The sequence below is a fragment of the Panthera uncia genome (assembly GCF_023721935.1).
Source record: "Panthera uncia isolate 11264 chromosome B3 unlocalized genomic scaffold, Puncia_PCG_1.0 HiC_scaffold_1, whole genome shotgun sequence".
Lineage (NCBI taxonomy): Eukaryota > Metazoa > Chordata > Mammalia > Carnivora > Felidae > Panthera > Panthera uncia.
The window spans coordinates 81,885,255-81,906,476 of NW_026057582.1; the positions used below are offsets into that span (position 1 = coordinate 81,885,255).

The 21,222-nt window shown below is 41.0% G+C and overlaps 1 long non-coding RNA gene across 1 annotated transcript; it reads right to left on the reverse strand.

Annotated features, from left to right (window-relative positions):
• Window positions 1-3,180: 3,180 nt before the first annotated feature.
• On the reverse strand, window positions 3,181-19,886 carry LOC125909835 (uncharacterized). The gene is made up of 3 exons (XR_007453787.1): window positions 19,657-19,886; window positions 9,151-9,354; window positions 3,181-3,263 (listed from the first exon to the last, which is right to left on the reverse strand). It is a non-coding gene; the product is annotated as an uncharacterized LOC125909835 (long non-coding RNA).
• Window positions 19,887-21,222: the final 1,336 nt, after the last annotated feature.

The window sequence follows — 21,222 nt, forward strand, 5'->3', positions numbered from 1 at the left end:
AGGAAAATAAGTGAAAACAAATATTTACTTTAGACCACTGATTTTTAATATTTGAGGGGCACCTGGGTGACACAGTTGGTAGTGTTCAACTCTTTCTTGATCTCGGCTCAGGTCATGATCTCACAGTTTGTGAGTTCAAGTCCCACACTGGACTCTGCACTGATGGTGCAGAACCTGCTTGGGATTTTGTCTCTTCTTCTCTTTGCCACTGCCCAGCTTGTGCTTGCTTGTGCTCTCTCTCTCTCTCTCTCTCAAACTAACTAAATAAATAATTTTTAAATTTGAGATGGATTAAGTACTTAAATGTGAAAGACAAAGGTTTAAAACATTTAGAAGAAAGTACAGGAAAATATCTTTTAGACTTCGGGTACAAAAACATTTCTCACCCACGATACAAAAAACACAAACCCTAACAGAAAAGAGAGGGAAATTCAATGACATTTTAAAAAAATTCTGTTAGTCAAAATATTCCCTGAAGAAAATGAAAAGACAAAACAAAAAGTAGAAGGAAGGTAGTTCCTTCATGTATAACTGACAAAGAATTAGCATCCAGAATACATAAAGAATGACTACAAATCAATAAAAAGACAATCCAGTAGGGAAAAAAATGGCAGAAGATATGAATAGGGACTTTTTTTGAGGTTTATTTATTTATTTTGAGAGAAAGTGAGTGAATGCGTGCACATGAGCAGGGGAGGGTCACAGGGCGCCTGACACAGGGCTCAGTGTCAGGTCTGTGAGATCATGACTTGACCCAAAACCAAGAGTTGGACACTTAAACAATCAGCCACCCATGGCCCCACGAATAGGCATTTTTCACAGAATTAAAAATATTAATGGCCTTTAAACATATAAGGAAATATTTAGCCCCACTATTAACCAAATAAATACAAATTAAAATTATAACAAGATGCCTACCTCGTACCTATAAAAATGGCAACAATTGAAAAGTCAAGTAAGGGCACCTGGGTGGCTCAGTCAGTTAAGTGTCCGACTCTTAGTTTCAGCTCAAGTCATGATCTTGCAGTTTCGTGGGTTTGAGCCCCCCATTGGGCTTTGGGCTGGCAGCATGGGACCTGGTAGGGATTCCCTCTCTCCTTCTCTCTGTGCCCCTCCCCCACTTGTCTCTGTCTCTCCCAAAACAAAGAAATAAACTTTTAAAAAGTCAAATAATACAAGTTCTGGTGAAGACACAGAGCAAAAGGAGCACTCATAAAAAGCTGGCAGGAGCATAACTCAGGCAACCATTTTGGAAAAGCAATTTGACTTCATGTAGTAAAATTTAACAAACTTGTGCCCTAAGACACGGCAATCCTACTCATATAAGTAGTTGCCTGATTCTACAGCAACACTGTAGAATCACCTGGCCCCATCCTAAGGGATTATGATTTAACTATTCTGAGGTAGGGCTTGGCTACTGGTATTTTTTTTAAGTTACATAGGTGGTTATACTGTGTGTGATAATCACCTGGAGATCTTACTAAAGCCCAGATCCCTAGGTCCCATCCACAGAGATTCTAACTCAGTAGGTCAGGGATGGAGACACAGCTCTTTGTCTGGGGATCACAATTTGAAACCAATGCCCTAGAGAACTCTTTGCCAGGAGACGCGCATGAAAATGTTTCTAAGTATTAAAAAAAATCCAAATGGCCATCAAAAAGTGAAAATATTTAAAAAGGTATAATATCCAAGCAATAAAATATGATATAGAAGGCAAAGTTGCCCAAGTGTTCATGGCAAAGCCCCACTCACTATTTCACTCCACTCCATTCAGGCAACACTAATTATAAGGAAATGGAAGAATATTTTAGTGAATTAATTAAGACATCATGTATTACAATGGCAGATTAGACCTTACATTATTGTGAATTCATGGGAAAGCTTGAGATTTCAGCCACATCAGCATGAGCTTTGATTTCTTAAAGACATGATCCAAACTACTCCAGTTAGCCAGCTAGTGGGGCTGCTGTCATTTGTCTGAGTCACACAACAAATAACCATTGAAACAGTCTGTGCCCATCACTGTTGGAGGTCCTTTGGACAGAGTAGAGAACAGATTGGCTGCATTCTAGAAGGGGATCCAGATAGTAATAAACAAGATATAGAATTATAAGAAATGCTATGAGATGATGAAATAAAAGGATTTGATGGAGGGGATACTTGCTGGCTTCTCTAGATAGGGTGGTCAAGGAAAGTCTTTCACTGGAGGTGTTCAAGTTCAGAGTGTCTTCTAAAGGCCACCTGTTCTAAAGTACCATTTAATAGGAATAACTGAAGGACAGCCACTATGCCTGTGGGAACTAAGTTGGAAGACAAAGGAGAAAGGAGAGACATGAGAATGTAAGTAGATGAAGCATCTTACATTTCACATGCCTCCCTTCAAGGGTTCAATCCATGCTGGAGGTGTATCTTCATGCTAAATATTGCCACTACATTATTTTTTTACTAAATAAAGAAATAATATAAAGTTACCGGCACAGGACCAAGCGTAGAGCAAAACATTTGATAAATGTTAACTACCTTCTGTGTAGTTGAACTATTTCCTTTCTAATATCTAGTGATATTCTAATATCACTATGATGCTTTAAGTAAACTGTGAGGTTCAAGAACATCCTATATTCTGAGTTCAAGCCCTGAGTCAAGAAATGCGATAAATCATGACTCAAAGGTTGGCATATTCCAGAAACGTAAGGTTAGAAAAGATTATCCTTCAATGCTCTAATATTCTAACTATCATTCAAACCACCATATATTCTCCCTATTGATACCCTAGAGACCTAACCTCCAATTCTCCAATTCTCTGCAAGTCCTTGTGTGAACACAATGCTAAGGCAATTAAAGAATACAGCTATACATGAGTACCTCAATTTCAGATTGGAGGTCAATGTCAATCCAGGTGATGACTAAAAAAGTTACCTAGAGACTCATGGTCTCTACTCAGCAGATAAAGATCATTCCACTATCTCTTCACCAAACTGAAGGGCTGGGCAGGGACTAAATGAGGGCCTGGCTCTTTGGGAACTTGCCCTTGGGTTGGAGTCGAGACTGTCTCCAGATTTATCTTCCAAAAGGGAGCTCTGTTTCTCTGTGTAAAGAAACATGGTAGGGGGCGGGGGAAAGGAAGAGAGGAGGGGAGAGGCTAAGAATAAAGGAGAGGCAACACTGAGGGATGTTTTCAAGTCCAACTTTATTATTCAGGTTTCTTCAATGCTCCCATGCTCTATTTGTATGCCCCTGCATGGCCTCTGATGACAAAACATGGCCTGGAAAAAAAATACTCTCATGAAATGTCAAACCTTTGTTATTTTCCAAATCTATCTGGAAATTTGAGACTAAGTTCTCATTGTCCTAACAGAATTGATGAATTGATGAATGCATGGCCAGCTGGGTGGGTGTTTAGAAGCTCCCACTCACCAGCCTTGGCAGGTTCATAAAAGATGAAGGGAAAACAAGGAGGGAGGGATATCCTGTTGGTTGCTCCTGTTCTCAATGGAGATCTGAACTTGAATTTGCCTTTTCATCAATGATCCCAATGAGAGTAGTGTTCTAAGCCTAAAGCCTAAGTATCTATACTTCTGTCAATGGCCAGTGTAACCTGGTGATGCTGCTGTCTGTTGTTCTTTGTCCATGGAGGATTCCCCATAAGGACTCACGATCACACATACCCTGAAAGTATCCAACCTCTCTGAGACTGCAACTCTATCCTATTATTCCCCTGAGATATAGTTATGAGCTTAAGTGTGTCCCTCCAAATGTTATATGTCGGAATCCTAGACCCTGCTTCCTCAGAGTGTGACTGTATTTGGAGATAGGGCCATGAAGGAGGCAAGTAAGTCAAAATAGGTCATTAGGATGAGCCCTACTCCGGTATGACTAGTGTCCACAGAAGAGGAGATTAGGACCCTGACAACACAGCAAGAGGACCACGAGAAGGACACAGGGAGAAGGCAGCCCTCTACCAGTCAAGGAGAGAGACCTCAGAAGAAACTAAACCTGCTAACACCTTGCTCTTGGACGTCTAGCCTCCAGAATTGTGAGAAAACAAACTGCTGTTGTTTAAGCCACTGGTCTGTGGTATCTTGTTATAACAGCCTGAGCACATCAATACATACGTCGTCTATCCTTTCCAGTATCCAACAGTGAAAGCTCCCTAGAAATTCTCTTCTGGCCCCAAGAGGAAAAGCAAAGGAACCAGAAAATCCTGGACAAGTGATAGCTGCTTTAATGGCTCTGACTCTTGATTTTGAAGAAGTGCTGATCCTTTTGTGAGACAAGCGTTTGACTCGGACTCTAAGCGCAACAGTTCACAGATACTTAATTGGGCATCTAGGACACCACCGGAAACAAGTTCCGTATCTTTGGGAAGCCTCATGCATTGTAAAGAACACAGGCTTGGAGTCAACTTGGGTAAGTTACTTAACTTCTAGAATCTTAGTTCTCTCATCTGTAAAATAGCAATAATAATTTCTTGAATAATACTTGTAATTTGTGTGAGGATTAGAAACAGTAACTGTAAAAATTCACCTACTTTTCGACAGAGGAATTGGTACAATAAATAGTAGCTGTTATAATAATAATTATGATTATTTTAAAAAACAATCTAGCACTGAGCCTGACACCTGCTAAGGTCCAACACAAATTAACCGTCACACTCCTCTTTCCTTCAAGTAAGTTACATGCGAGAGTCCAAGGACTTTAAGATATCTGCAATGCAACCTAAACTTTTAGAGCCTTCTTGCTTTTATGCGGAAATTTGTTTCATCTGCAAACTGACATTTTGGTTCCTTTTTCCTAATCTTTATACATCTGCTATTTTTCCCTGCTTTACCATTTGCGTTGAACCAGTTACCAGGCATTTTTGTCTTGCTCCTGATTTTAAACAGAATGGTATTTTTAACATTTTGCCATTAAGTATCAAGTTTGTTGTAAGGTTTTTTGCAGCTACTCTTAAACAGGTTCAGGAAATTTGCTTTCTTAGCCATACGTATTTACCATGAATGGTTGTTGGCTTTTATCAAATGTTTTTCCTACATGAAGGTGACCATATTTTTGTTTACTGCAAACTTTAAAATGGTGAATTACAATAATATTTTTTCTGATGTTCAACTCACCTCGCATTTTGGAAAACATCTAACTAGGTCGTAACTTATTATATTTTGTTAATATATTTCTGGATTCAGTTTGTCAACATTTTCATTTAGCATTTCAGATCTATGTTCATGAGTGAAAAACCGCTGTGTAATTTTTCTTTCTCATCTGTCCTTGTCTAGTTTCAACACCAGGTTTTTACTCACGTTATAAGATAAATTGAGAGGTTATTCCTCCTTTTATGTTATCTGAAAGGAATTACTTGTTCCTTGGGTAATCGGCAGAATGCACCCCTAAAATTATTGAAGCTAATGTTTTCTTTGTAGGTTTTAAATAATTTGTTCAATTCCTTTAGTAGTTACCAGATCATTTAGACTTGTTTTTATCTCTTCTCGAGTATGTTTTAATATACTATTTTTAAGAAATTTATATATTTCTCCTAATTTTTCTAATTTGATGGCATATACAGTTCTACACACGATTATCTTTTTAATAAATACAGATCTGTGGTTTTATTTCTTTTCTCATTCCATTTATTCTTTCTTTCTTCTACTCATCACTTCTGTCAAAAGCTTATCAGTTTTATTAAGCCTTTTAAAGATACGACATTTGTCTTCTTGCACTAGCAGGAACACATTTGTTCATTGTGGTGTTCCCAGAAGCTAGAATCATGTCTGGCATTCAGTAAGTATTGGTTGAATTAAAAACACAAAAACAAAAACAAAACAAAAAAAACAAAAAACAATGCATGAAAAAAGCATAAAAAAGAATGTGGATAAGACCAAGTTTTAACAAATATCTGTAGCAGAAAACAGTAACAACTAAATGCATGGGTCTTCTTTTTAAAAAAAGAAAAAGTAAATAATAGCTTAAAAGAATGTCCTTCAACCCTTGCCTGATTCTGAACCCCTAGAGAGAAAGAGAGATCTTTAAAGATCTCAAACTCATAATAACTTCCTTACAAGTCCTAGTGGTTTTAACGAAGGCAGCTTTATCTTAAACAACACAAGATAGGCTCTGGCATTAGAAACTTATGTGAGATCATAAATTTGCCAATTTTTCTTCAATACTTCAAATACATGTTAGTATTTGATCTTATGACAAAACCAATGAACAAAGAAAAGAAGAGACAAAGAAAAAACCAGACCCTTAAATACAGAGAACAAACAGGTGGTTGCCAGAGGGGAGGTGGGGGAATGGAGTAGGGGTAAAATAGGTGAAGGGGATTCAAAGCAAATGCATCCTGATGAGCACTGAGAAATGTATAGAATTGTTGAATCACTTTATTGTATGCCTGAAACGAGTATAACACTGTATGTTAATTATACTTGATTAACAAGCATCTGATCTTAGGACCTGTAGTACTTACTGATCCATCACTATTTTTCATTTTCTTTTTTAAAAAATTGTTTACTCTTTATTTTTGAGAGAGAGAGAGAGAGAGAGAGACAGAGCGTGAGCAGGGGAGGGGCAGAGAGAGGGAGACACAGAACTCGAAGCAGGCTCCAGTCTCTGAGCGGTCAGCACAGAGCCTGACACGGGGCTCGAACTCACAGACGGCGAGATCATGACCTGAGCCGAAGCGGACGCCCAATTGACCGAGCTACCCAGGCGCCCCGCTATTTTTCATTTTCTAAACTGATGTTGCCGATACACTGGAAATAAAGGGGCCTTGTAAATGCAGAGACGCAGAGGAAATGTTGAAAGGACAGTGCGTTTTGCACACGTTGCTTAACGCAGTCCTTCAGACACCAGGTTGTCAAATAGAGAAGTGTATGTCGTGGAGGAACTCTCTAGAGATCAGCAATTCCAAACTCTGCGTCTTTGCTTCTACACCACATTGAGTAAGGAGCCATGAGAAAAGAAATCACAGTTTCCTGAACTTAACCCACCGCTCCCTACACGCTCATTTAGTCTTTACATTTACTAGGAGTTTTCCTGCCCTGAGCTGTCTAAGAATCTGATTGAGAGTGTGACCCCATAGCTGTACACAGGACAACTTTGGAGGTTAGCTTGAGGATGTGCTGGCCCAAGCCACTCTCTGTAAATCCTAACAAAATCCTTATGTCAAATTCTTTTACCATCATTTACAAATTTCTCCCAAAGTAAAATACTGAGAACAAATGTCAGGTAATCAGTCCTTTAGCACTGGCATTAGGACACCAGACTAGAAGTTAAAGGGTCCATTCTAAAGACAATGCCAGACAACCTGGCAGAGTGACCGCGATGCAGCCATGCGTGAGCACTTAGATTGAGGAAAATAGGCCAGAAGTAGCCCCATCTCTGCTAATGGTCTGAGCCTGGCCGAGGAGGTGGCTGAAATCCCTGAAGAAAAGGCCCAGCTCTCATGTAACTCAGGTCCAATGTATAATGCAGGGTAGATATGCATAGGTTGTGGGTGGTAGCTGAACATACTTAGAAGAAAGTATAATGTCCTGAAAAGCTTTAAAGATCAAGCGCATTTTAATTTTTATTTATTTTCTAAGTTTAGTTATTTATTTTGAGAGAGCACCAGTGAGGATGGACAGACAGAGGGAGAGATCATCTCAAGCAGACCCCGTGCTGTCAGCGCAGAGCCCGACGTGGGGCTCAATCTCACGAACCATGAGATCATGACCTGAGTGGAAACCAAGAGTTGGACACTTAACCAATTGAGCCACCCAGGCACCTTAGGGCATTTTTAAGTATACTAAAAGGAATCATTTACAAAAAATTATAAGTGCAAAAAAAAATAATAAAAAATTGTAAGTGCTAGAGATAAGCGTTCTGTGCTTGGAATGATAGATACATGACACAGTTTTGCATGTTAACATTACAACTCTATGCCAGCACCTACAACACAATAGCTGCTCCATTAATGGCTTTAGGTAAGTGGTGTAAAGAGCAGTGGTCTGGAGTCTGAAACCCTGGATTCTAATCGTGACTCTATCATTAACCGGCTATGTTACCTTGTGGTCTGGCCTGTGTTACCTTCTTTGGGTCTCAGAGTTTTCCTCTGTGAAACAGAAGATAAACTGAATGGTCATAAGATCACTTCCCGTTTGAAATGTCTACGTCTCAATTATCGGTGCTACGTGAAGACCACTGGGGTCCCTGCTCCCCAGTGAGAATGTCCTCCCAAGGAATCACAGGGCAGGATCACAAAGGCAAGGAAGGGAATGGGGTTTTCAGCCAACGGAGGCTAGGCTAGTCTAACATGGCTGGAGCACTGTGCTGTCACAAGATGAGACGGGAGGGGAGAATGTGGCTAAGTCCGAAAATACCCAGAGTGTGAGGGGCAAAGACTTGCAGCTGAAGATGGGCCAGAAGGAGTCAAGCTCATCGTTTGGAAAAATCAAGCCTCTAATATTGTGAATGGTGACATCATCCTGTTTTTACAGGACAGTGGATTTCCACCCTTGTTTCACACACTTAGTTAAATGTATATATATACATATTATCCATTTGTTTGTTTATTTATGTGAAAGTGTATGTATTTATTTTGAGACAGAGAGAGAGACACAAGCAGCTGAGGGGCAGAAAGAGAGGGCAGAGAGAATCCCCAGCATGATCCATGCTGTCAGCACAGAGCCCTAGGCAAGGGCTCCGTCTCACAAATCACGAGATCATGACCTGAGCTGAGATCAGAAGTCATATGCTTAACCAACTAAGCCACCCAGACACTGCTCGTTCATTAATTTAAAGAGAAGTGCCAGGGGCACCTGGGTGGCTCAGTCCTTTAAGCGTCTGGCATCGGCTCAGGTCATGATCTCATGGTTCGTGGATTCAAACCCTGCATCAGGCTCTGTGCTGACAGCTCAGAGCCTGGAGCCTGCTTCTGATTCTGTGTCTGCCTCTCTCTCTGCCCCTCCCCAACTCGTGCTCTGTCTCTCTCTGTCTCTCAAAAATAAATAAGCATTAAAAAAATAATAAACAAATAAATAGAAGTGCCTGGATCCCGCCACTAGACATCTTGATTCAGTGGAACTGGGGGGAGGACTGACATCAGAATTGATTTTAGCCCCTGTGGTGATGCCATCATCTGAGGAAAATCATTTGTTTGGTGCTTTACAGTTCACATACCTTTCAGGGATAAACTTCCATCCTCACAGCCAATGTATAAAGTGGGCAGAATAGGTATCATTATCACCATTCCAAATGGGAGAAAATGGAGTCTCAAAGAAATTACATTTATCCAATTGACAAGCAGCAGAAATGAAAGTCTCAGCCAATTTCCTGAGTCCAGGGCCAGTGCTTTTTCATGTTTTTTCACTGTTGCTCACCTGCCTAAAATGAAAACAGGGGTTAGAATTTATTCCCCAATCCAAGAAAATATTAGAACCAAGGAGCATGCTATGAGGTTAGCAAAAGGCAAGTTAAGACCTGATGAAAAAGCACTTCTTTGAATGGAGTTAATACATTCATGGACCTATGAGCTTGAAAATGTGGTAGATGGGCATCACAGGTTCTGATGAGATTTCAATAAATGCATAGATAAAAGATCCACTCTCTTAACTATTTGAGAGCAGCACAGCATCTTCCCATGAATTTGTCCGAGACCAGTGCCAGACTGGCTACATTACATCACTGACAGTCTACAAATTATAGTCAGATATACTCAGAGCTGATAGTCTTATCTGCTTCTTGCTTCTACTGCAAAGTCGATTAACCTGGCCCTCAGAAGGAAGGTACAGCACAGATAAGTGACAATCTTACAAATCAGCTACAAAATATGAGGATGTGGTTGATACCACTACCGCAAAACAGGGGCCCCTGGGTTTCATTAGGCAAGCTAGTTATTACAGTTATTACATGGCTAACATAGGGAAGGAAACTCACATGTATCAGATGCCTGCAGTGTGGGAAACCTCTATGGGGCCCTTTGCATGTGCTGTGACGTCTAGTCCTCAAGAGAATCCCAAGAGGCTAACATTGTATTATCCCCTTTTCACAGGTGAGGGGAGTCAGGCTCAGAGAGGCTAAACACTGTGCTTAAGCTTACAGAGCTTCATATGGCGCAATCAAAATGTGCCTATCTTCAGAGCTTGCGGTCTTTCCGCTCTGTTTCTCCCACCTACCAAGGGCTAGGAAACCTGATGAAACCTAACAAGCAACTAGCAAGAAGACTTGTCCACTATTAGCTGGCTCTGTCTTTAGGAGGCTGCATCTCAGGGGCTGGAGAGCTGTCTAGCTTCCATCATTAGCAGCAGCACCCCTAACACTGGCAGGAAGAGGGCACCCAACCTGCAGAGTCCGGGCGCATCTGATCCCAAAACTGACATTTAGGATGTTCATCAGGAGGTAGGAGCGTTTCCTTCACGTGGGGAATCCTGCCTCACTTAGTCACCCTGCTGTTGCGCAATAGATAGGGCGTGTCCAATAGCATGGCACGCTAACTGTCAAAATAACACAAGAATGTTGGCAGCCAGATAGCTGCTAAATAATCAAAACTTCGCTGCCTATTACAAAAGCCAGAGCTCACAGAACTTGCTGCTTTAAGTTTTGCAGGGTGCTAAGGGGCGCCTTGGTGGCTCGGTTGAGCGTCCAACTTCGGTTCAGGTCACGATCTCTCAGTCTGTGATTTCAAGCCCCGCGTCAGTCTCTGTGCTGACAGCTCAGAGCCTGGAGCCTGCTTTGAGTTCTGTGTCTCCCTCTCTGTCTCTGCCCCTCCCCGCCCTTGCTTACACTCTGCTTTCTCTCTCTCAAAAATAAATAAACATTAAAAAAATTTTTTTCTTTAAAAAAAACTAAATAAATGTCAAAAAAATTAAACATAAATAAAAAATTTTGCAGGGTGCTAAGCTCTGAGGAAACATGTATCATTATACATATCCCTAAACACAACCCCAAATGAGAGATGTGTCATTGGTCCAAGGGACTGGGTGCCAAACCTTTAATGCTCTCACCTTAACACTGAGAAGCCACCCATGAAACGCATACTCTCAATAGCACCAATTAATCCTGATCAAGCACCCCAAACACAGTAGACACATATACAGAAACCACATCCCTACTTTCCACTGTTGAAATGGCCTTGTTCCCACTTTCTCTGGATTCTTCACCACCTTTCAACACACTTCCCACCAGCAGCCGGTCCTTCTTCTTGAAACATACATCTCGTGTTGTGCCCCCGCTCAAAACCTTCTCATTGTTCTTAGAATAAAGTTAAAGTCAAGACCATAGTCAGCAACCCTCCTTCAGCCTGGTCAAACCCACTAAGCTCTACTTTGTCCTTCTATTATTTCCCTGACCACACCTGCCTGCCTTGGGATTTTATCACATGCCATGTCCTCGCCTGAATCACAACCTTCCTCCCACCTCCAGCCCACCACTTTAACTGGGCTAATTTCTTTTTACCCATCATAGTTCTACGTAAATGTCACTTTTTTGGAATATCCAAATTAGGTGTCCCTGTTGTATTTTCTCACAGCAGCCTATTGTTCCACCTGCAAAATAATTATAATTGGAATGTAACGACTAAATATTGGGGTCTTTGGTAAAGTGTGTTGTTCCTACCAATGTAAAATCCATAAGAGCTGGAGAAAACAATCATCTTGTTCATTTCTCTTTTCCTGAGTGCCTTCTACATTAATTGTTCATTCAGTGTCTGTTGAACAAATGAATGAATGTGGTTACCCATTCTCTGACTTTGTTTTCTACTAGTCTAAGGATAATCTAAAACAAGTTTCCTTCCAAACTGACAGCCTGTCCCTGCATGTCAAATTATCGCTCCTGAGTCATAGCATGACCCACTGCACCCGAGCAGATGCTCGCTACCACTGCCATCTTGGGGTCATAGCATCTGCTCTGTGAGAGAATTCTCGTGACACTAACCACAGGCTGAGATATAAGCACAGAGCTCATGTCCTCAGCACAGGACACCACATCATAAGAGGTGAATTCCTTGCCTTACACAAAATTAGCCATTCAATAAATATTTGTTGCATTGGAATCTGAGAGCTGAATAAGACCTATGAAAGAGCCTCACATTTTATCTCAGTTTAGTTCATAATGGAAATATGAGCTATTTAAGAAAACAAGAAAGCAAGAAAGCAGTATTTCAAACTAAAATGTGATTTTTGTAATAGGTTGTTTTAAATGTTCATGTTACAAAATTAATGAATGCAAAATTATAAATATGGATTACTCTTTTCTTGTTCCATGTGAAATATTATATATTGGGTTGGCTAAAAACTTTTAAGCCATATTTTTGTTGGGGAGATGGATATTTTTTCTTAAATTTGATAATGCCACACAATTGTGCATGGCAGTTCTCAACCGAGAAATCAACAGCCATCCAAGTTAATTTTTGAGTGAAGAGAAAAATAAAGGTGTTTTTATACATGAAAAAAGAAAGGTTTAGTTTAGGATTTCAAATATTGAAACCTGTTGTTCACACGAGTATATGTATCTTTGCCAAAGCATGTTTCATTTGTTGGTTGAGAGAGTATCTTGATCTTAGTTAGATCTACCTCTAACCTTCCAAATCAAAAACAAAACAAAACAGAGCTCTGAGAGCTTTAATCTCTTTTTATGGAGCAAAGAATCCTATTTCTATCCCAGGAATCTAAAGAACAAGAGTAGGATATAAGGTGTGGGCAGTCCTAGCCCACAGATCTGGCGGTAAGCATGCAAAGTCTACAGATATATCATTGCAGTGCAACCAGAAACAGCACTGAAATGTGGAAATGGCAATTAAGAGCAAAGTGACCACTTTCTTCTTAGTGCATATAATAAAAGTATTTGCCAATCCTGCAGGTAATTGCCAGGTGCTGAAACAATGACATAAGATGACCAGGAAAATGCAAATAAATGAAGGACAGTGCCTACAGGAGTTTAGGCAGTAACCAAGCTGGGTAGTTGAGAAACACCAACACATGAATCTTTATGATGTTCTAGTACCCAGAGATCTAAAGTGTTGATGAAGTGTGAAAAAATAAGATCAGTGGTTGCAACAATTCCAGGGCCAGAATTCATGCAGAAAACCATTGAATATATTGAGGGGGAAAAATATATTAAGGTGCAACAGAAAAAGGTACACATACCCACGTGCCCTTGTACACACATACAAACCCATGGAACACAAATAGGCCAGCAAGTCAGTGATGCATGACACCTGCGTACAAACCCTCCCTGTTCGGCCTCCTTATCACAGGGAACTCGGCCTCCCTTGTCCTCCCCAGGCAGCAGCCATGCCTGAGTGTCTGCCTCTCCAGGAGGGTGGCCAGGAGCCCCCTCTATTGGTATTCATGGATGTATCATCCTTGTTAAGAACCTGCTGACCTCATGCCTGACAGTGTCAGCTGCCAGACCCATCATAATGACATAAATGATCAACACCTCAGGGTTAGAGACCAGAAAGATATTGATCAAAACTCCTCCTCCTCCTCCTCCTCCTTCTCTCCCTCCATCTCTCTCTCTCTCTCTCTCTCTCTCTCTCTCTCTCTCTTTCTCTCTCTCTCTCTCTCTCTGCCTTCTTCCTTCCCTGTTGGATACACACATTTGAACACCAGAAGAGTTTCTTTGCCTTTCCTGGAACTATGTAGCCCACTACAGTTTCAGGATCTACTGAGGCAAATTCTTAACAAATTCCTTAACTTTCAGCTTGTCTTCCATATAAAATATGAGTCCCTCTCAGGATCAAACAAATTACGTTAAGCTTTGTCTGCACCACAGTTTCCTTCTACAAGACCATGCATCACACCCACTCTAAGCTCATGTCAGTCCAGGTCTCTTTGCTAGGCCTTGGACGGCCCTGGGTTTACTTTGGTGGTCATGTCAGAGCTCTTGTGCAGATGAAGAAAAAAATGACCATCAAGGGAGGAGACGGGCATCAACACCCCTAAGAAATCAGAGAACAGGAGAAGCTGAGGTCTTATTCTTACATGAAGTTGGTTTTATCATTCTCAGTATAAACAACTGGTTGCTGCCCAAATTACTAATGGGATTATCTGCCATTCTGCCATTTTGATTCAACACTTTTAAGTTTTAGAGGGTTTTTTCCAATCTTAAAGATGGACTTAAAAAATGCAGTTTGTCTTAGGACAGACCACAGCTTCATTAGATTATAATTCAATATTTAAGACCCAAAAAGTTCTGATACTGAGATAAGTAGGTCAAGAAACAAATTGTGCTTCCCATTTTTTCCCAGTTGTGGTCAAACTTAGGCCACCATTCATTGTGAGGACTTGGCTGAATTGCTTAACTACACCAAACTCAATCTGGCCTTCTTTCAAAACTGGAGATTTCAATCTCTTTCCAGTGTCACAGGATGATAAAATCTGTTCACTGTATGCATACAGAGCACTAAAGGTAATTTCAGAAAACATAAAACGTGATATTTATCTTAGTCTTTGAAAATCATGTAGCACAACGAACATGGTAGGAGCACAGTGACCATCTTAGTGCCATAAAAAAATAAAGTGAAAGGCAATGATTACATTTAGAGCAGAAGAGATGAACGTGATGAAGAAAATGTTGGAGAAGGTGTTCTTCATGTGGCATTTTAATTAAATATTTGAATTTCATGAGTTAATCAATGAATATCCTTATAAGCATAAGATAGATTAAACAATGCAGCATAGTTCATACACTTAGAGCCAGGCAGTCTTGAGGTCAAATTTCAGCACAAATCTGCTGGCCATGTGACCTTGGGCAGGTCTTTATTCTGCGACTCAGTTTCTTCACCAGTCGAATGGCAACTAAATTAGCTTTTGGCAGGTCATAGGTGCCCCACAAATAGTAGTAACACCCCCAAGGATAAAAAGTGTTGATCTTCTGAGAGTGGCTGGGAGGTAGCCATGGCAGGATAGAGGGGGAAGCAAAGGGTCTCAAATGTAGTCACTCGGCAGATCCCTTCCTCATCACCCTTTATTCAGTTGCTCACCAAGCATTTATTAAAACCTACTGTGTGATAGGAACGATGCTAAAATACAAGTGCTTGTTTTTAATTAAGGGAGCACCATGTATACACAGATAATAGCAGTGCAATGAGTTAAGTGCCAGAAAGAGGGAGTCGGGGCTGCCCCTCAGAAGAAGTGGCATGAGAGCTGAGCTGTGACTACTGGACAGGAGTTGGTCAGGGCATCACAGACATGAATTACATTCCAAAGGATAGGGAATGGCCAGTGCTAAGGAGTGGCTGCAAAAAGAGCATGGAGACTGGCATGGACTTACATTTGTAAGTTCTGGACTGAGTGCATTGTCTTGTGCACAATAGGTGCTTGGTAATGCATGTGATCACGAAGAGGAAGGAAAGGAAAGCTGTTCCAGATGTGGGAGTAAGGTGAAAGAGGCAAGAAGGACTAAAAAGACCAAGATGAATATAATGAGGAGCAGAAGAATGAGCTGAGAGAATAAGATCGACTGTGCTCACCCACAGATGGTGGTGGTGTGGAGGGAACACTAGTCGTGGAACCCAGACACTTGCCCCAGGATCCTCATTTAACCATTGGCCATTAACATGGTCTTCAGTAAGTCATCCCCACATCTCTCAATTCCAGCTTCCTCAGCAATAAATTCAGGGATCTGAACCCACTGAGCTCTGAGATCTCTTCCAGTTCTGTTCCATTTAAAAACATCTGTTAACTTTCTACTCAGTGCTGGGCACTATACAATCCACTGGGGAGCCAAAGAGTAATTCGACATTATGCTGGTTTTTCTCCATTTGTTACTCCCTCATTGCCACATCCATCGTGTCCTTTTCCTGCTGTACCCTGTACTGCATGAGTACAACTCCCACTGTACCTCCAGGCACCTTACCTCTGGTTGTCTATTACTCTCACACAATGGGAGCCCTTGTGGGAGGTTGGAAATGGCAAGAAAAAGGGTGGCATATTTCTCCTCCTGCTCCCTCCTTACTTCATCTCTGAGGGGTGACTGTGATCACTTTTCTTCACTAGTATAGCTCCTGCCTGGCAGCCCATCTTCCATGGCTCCAGCCTTCTCTGAGAGTCAGAAAAGCTATTTCTCCCCTTGCCTTTCTAGGCCCAGATAAGCCAATGGCTTCTCAGGTTTGCTAGTGCCAGAGCACCTCAAATTTCTTTAAACCTGCTTTCAATTGTTCTGCATAGTCCAAAGACAAGTAAAATCTGTCATACTGGAATAAACAGCAGCACCAAGCATTTGAACAATTTGACTTTTGCTGTTTTACATCAGTTGACAATTTTTAGGGGATCAGCTGAGTGTGCAAATTCAGAAACTTGAGATACATGCAAGCTCTGTACAAAAAGGCAAATTCTTTGTTTGGAGTGACCAGTTCGCCGGGAAACAAAGATTAACCAAACTAACAACTTGTATACCAAATTCAGTGCAATTCTTCCTTAACCCTTTGATACTTAACATCATGATTCCCCAGGCTGGGGCAGTTCCCATCTTTCTCCACTGCCACTTATGTTGTCAGAGAGAAGACAGTAGCTTCCCTTGTGGTCTTCAAGGGACAGATGTTCCACCGCTCTGCTGTTGATATCACCAAGTTATGAGCAGAGTAGGAAGATGGACATTGCATCACAGAGCCAGCTGTAGCAACCTAGCATGCAAGGAGAGATGGCAGTGTGGAAATGAGGCCTCTGTTCTGTGTCATATTAGAGAGATCAGCTCCAAGACCTTGAGGCCCTGTGACCTTTTCTTACTAGGACAGAATACAGAACCTTCTCAGAAAGCCATGCACTTAAGTGAAATCATAGGTCAAGAAAGAATCAAGACATTGTCTAAGAGAAATGCATTTTATCAAAACCCCCTGATTTTAGATCTTGGGCAGGTTACTTAAACACTCTGAGCCTCAGTTTCTGCATCCATAAACCCGTTAGTAATACTTCATGTGCTCATTGAGAGGATTAAAGGAAATCATGGAAGCAAAGAAGTCTAGGGTGAGGGTGTGCCATGGAATTGGCCTGCAATATGGCAGCTGTTGTATTGCTGGTATTACTCCAATGTACTGGCCTGAGGCAATCTCTTAGAGGGCTAGTTGAGGCTACACCCAAGACATTTGGGATGGTCCAACATGATCCTCATCATTTTCAATCCAGAGAAAATTTGGGTAGCCTCGCACTTCAGAGGGTTTCAAGGAGTATTTTGAGGGGGCTACAGAGTTGCAACTGCCCCCAAAACACCTCCCACCCAGCGGGGCAAGTCCATGGGCTCCCCTCTCATCTAGCTTGAAATTTTCATCATTAGAGTCACTCTGTGGGGCTAGGACAAATGGGAACAGTAAGCAGGTACCTTTCACTTTTTCTATTAGTTAGCTATCTCTTTTTCTCTCTCTGTCTCTCTGTGTCTCTCTACTTGACTCTCTCTCTCTCTCTCTCTCTCTCTCACACACACACACACGCGTGTGCATGCACACACACACACACACACACACACACACACACACACCATCCACCTACCTGTTTACTTGTTTGTACCAGAAACAACCAAACAGTACTGACTGGACCACAAATTTCACTTTTTCCAGCTGTTTTTGTGCCTTTGATGTTATTGCCAACCCTTGCACACTCACCTGTTCTCAGTACCTTACTCAGCACCCACCTCACAGTTAGTAGACTACCACAGTTCTTATATCTTTGCCACTGAATCCACACTCTCTCCTTCCACTAAGAAGTCAGGAAGCTCCCACTCACTACCTTTAGTGTTTCTTCCCTTAAATAGCAGAATGTAGGAGCCTAAGGGAAGCAGAATCACCCAATAGGAAGAAAAAAGAAGAAAGGACTCATGAAGGAAAGATCTAGAGCTTCACGGTGAAATTAAACTGATATACTGGTTTGAACGGTTATTTTAATAAGCTTAATGAATTTGCCACTCCAAAAACAATCCGTAGTGTTAATCTTTATCGCCTGAAACACAAAGTAAAAAAACATATATTGTGGGAACTTGAAGGGTGAAAGGAGACCCTTGTGGGGAAAGTGTCTTTCATCAATGATACATGCCCTCTCTCGATCATGGGGATTCCCTATTTAACCTCTACATAAAATTGACCTTACCACATGAAGAGTATTAATAGATATCTAAACCCATTATTCTATAGCTCATGCTAAAAATTATAAATGTATAATTATAAAGTTATAAAATGTGAGCCTGATGGGAATTTAAAAGTTTAATATTATAGTCCTAATTTCTTGAGTCTAACACCTGTGACTAATTTGTCTTCAACAGCAGCACTGGCCTGGTACATAACAGATACGCAAGAGCAGTTCCTTAGCTGAATGATCCAGCAGAGGAAAAGCCAAAGCACACCTCGGTGTCTTGGGACCCTCAGTCTCCTCCCTTGAGCTAGGTGTTACACGGAAATCCAGTGACCTCAACATAAACAATTGTGCATAATCAATTGCAAGCTGTAGCCTGTTCTGGATAGGAAATTAGACCCATTCCAAAGTCAATGGGGGAAAACAAGACACTCCAAGCAAGATGACCATGGGACTGCATGGAGCCTTCTCTAATTAGGTGAGTGTTAACTATTTAGAGATATTGGGCAAACAGTTGGAAGTATGAACTCCCTGAGAACTCAGAAAAGATACCAGTAGATTATGTACCTACTTTGGGGCACCATATGCAAAGTGATATTAGCATAAAGCCTGGAGATAGATAAAATGACACAGGCAGGCCTTGGGCATAGAGGAAGAAGAGCTTAAAAAGACAAAGCAGTGGTAGGAGGAAGAGACCAGAGTAGGGCACTTCAGTGGAAAGAGTTTCAAAAAGGGGTAAAGGAGCAGTTACATAAAACAACAGCTGAAAAGTCAAAGACAATGAATACTCACAAGGAATGGCAGGATTTATAACATGGAGAATCTCAGGAAGTATCCAGAACTGAATTTGAAATCAAAAGACTTGGGCTCAAGACATACATAAAGTAATTTCTCTCTACATCATGCTTTCTGCTTACTTCTTATTCCTGCTTCCCTCATCCTGTTAGTAAACATGCCATTTGTTTTGTCCGCTTTGGCTCTTCTCTCCGGCATGACCTTTCAGTTCCTGCCCCTTCTTTATTTTTTAAGTTTATTTTACTCCTTTGAGAGAGACAGAGACAGCGTACGCCATGGAGGGACAGAGAGAGAGAGGGAGAGAGAAAGAATCCCAAGCACGCTCCACAATACCAGTGCAGAGCCAGACAGGGAACTCAGACTCATGAACCATGAGATCATGACCTGAGTCGAAACCAAAAGTCAGATGCTTAACCGACTGAGCCACCCAGGTGACCCCGTTAGCATGTATTTAAAAGGGATTACAGGCATAAGAAAAAAGATTGACCTGTCAAGTGTAAGTAGCATCTGACTTTTGCAGTGAAGATTCCACAAAACTCAGAGAGCATGATTTTGCAATAGGCTTCATTAGCATGTTTTTTTTTTTTTCTAGCAATTCTTTAGCAAGTACTGAAGAAGAGAACATACAGGTTAGAATGGCATGTTTATGAACTAGTATGCTGCCCTCCCCAGAAATTCAAGCATTCTAGAGAAGATATTATCCACTGGACTAAGTTTAAACCACTTAGACAGTAATTCAAAACCCTACATGATCTGATACCAGCCTATTTCCCCAGCATTCTCTCTCTAAGCATTCAGTCAATAATCCAACAAACATTTATCAAGCACTTACTCTATTTCTGGCATTGTGTCAATTGTTACACCAAGCAGCCACCAGCCAGTCCTTTTCCATTTAAACATTACCACTCCCACTCCTTTGATGACCGGGCTCCCCTCATCGAGAGTGCCTTTGCCCTTCTCTGCACATATTGAAATCCTTCCATCAGAGGCAGCGTGCTCGGCAGACAGGAGCAGGGGCTTTGCAGTCTACATGTGATTTAAATCCAGCTCCACCACTAGCTATAGCTGTGCGACTTTGGGCAAGTTTCTTAAGCTCTTTATGCCCGTTTCCTCCTCCTTCTGTGTTATCGTGTTAATATGATGAGCAAACATGTAAAAAACGCCCAGAATAAGATGTAAAGGTATTTAGAACCATACCGGAAATCTGGTAAGTATCCAATAAATGTTAAAAAGTGGTAGTGGTGGTAATCATAGTATTATTGGGTATTAGCCCAAAGGAAGATGTGCCTCCTTCATAATACTTTCCACAATAATCCCAGCTCACGATCCAGACTCACACAGTTCTTATGATATATAGTCTGGTATATGTTTTATATTTTTAAATAGATTAAATTCCCTTTGGATGCAGACTGTTCTACATTTTTTTTAATGTTTATTTATTTTTGAGAGAGAGAGAAAGAGCAGGAAAGGAGCAGAGAGGGGGGCGGACAGAGGATCCCAAGCAGGCTCCATCCTGACAGCAGAGAGCCCAATGTGGGGCTCAAACTCACAAACCATGAGATCATGACCTGAGCTGAAGTTGGACCCTTAACCGACTGAGCCACCTAGGTCCCCCTGTTATATATTTTTATATTTCCCCAACACTCACAAGGACACCCACCACAGTGCCTATTGGTAATAGTAAGGGATACATATATCATATATATAAAGCATATCAGGGATGCCTGGGTGGCTTGGTTGGTTAAGCGTCCGACTTCGGCTCAGGTCATGATCTCACAGTCCGTGAGTTCGAGCCCCACGTTGGGCTCTGTGCTGACAGCTCAGAGCCTGGAGCCTGTTTCAGATTCTGTGTCTCCCTCTCTCTCTGCTCCTCCCCTGTTCATGCTCTGTCTCTCTCTGTCTCAAAAATAAATAAACGTTATATATAAAGCATATTATATGTAAGGGATATATACATCATATATATCATATATATAATGATATTATATATATGATATATAATACATATATATGATATATATAGTGATATGTATTATATATCTTTTATATATATATATATATATATAACATATATATCACTATTACTAGTAGGTAATGATATATGTTTAATATATATATATAGGACATATGTACTATATCATTAATATATATAGGATTAATTCAGTGAACTTTAAGGAAAATTCTCTGGATAATGGCAAACCTTAGTTCTTCCATCACCAGGAAACATCAAAGTTTATAACTACCAAAATAGGAGGAAGGTGACTATAGAATCTCCTTTTCAATGGACCTTCAATAATACCCCTGCTTCTTACTAGTCTGTATTGGCTTACTTAGATTCATTCTTGCTAGAGGCTGGGGGACAGACTAAATATTTATAATTCCACCAGTTCACGCCATC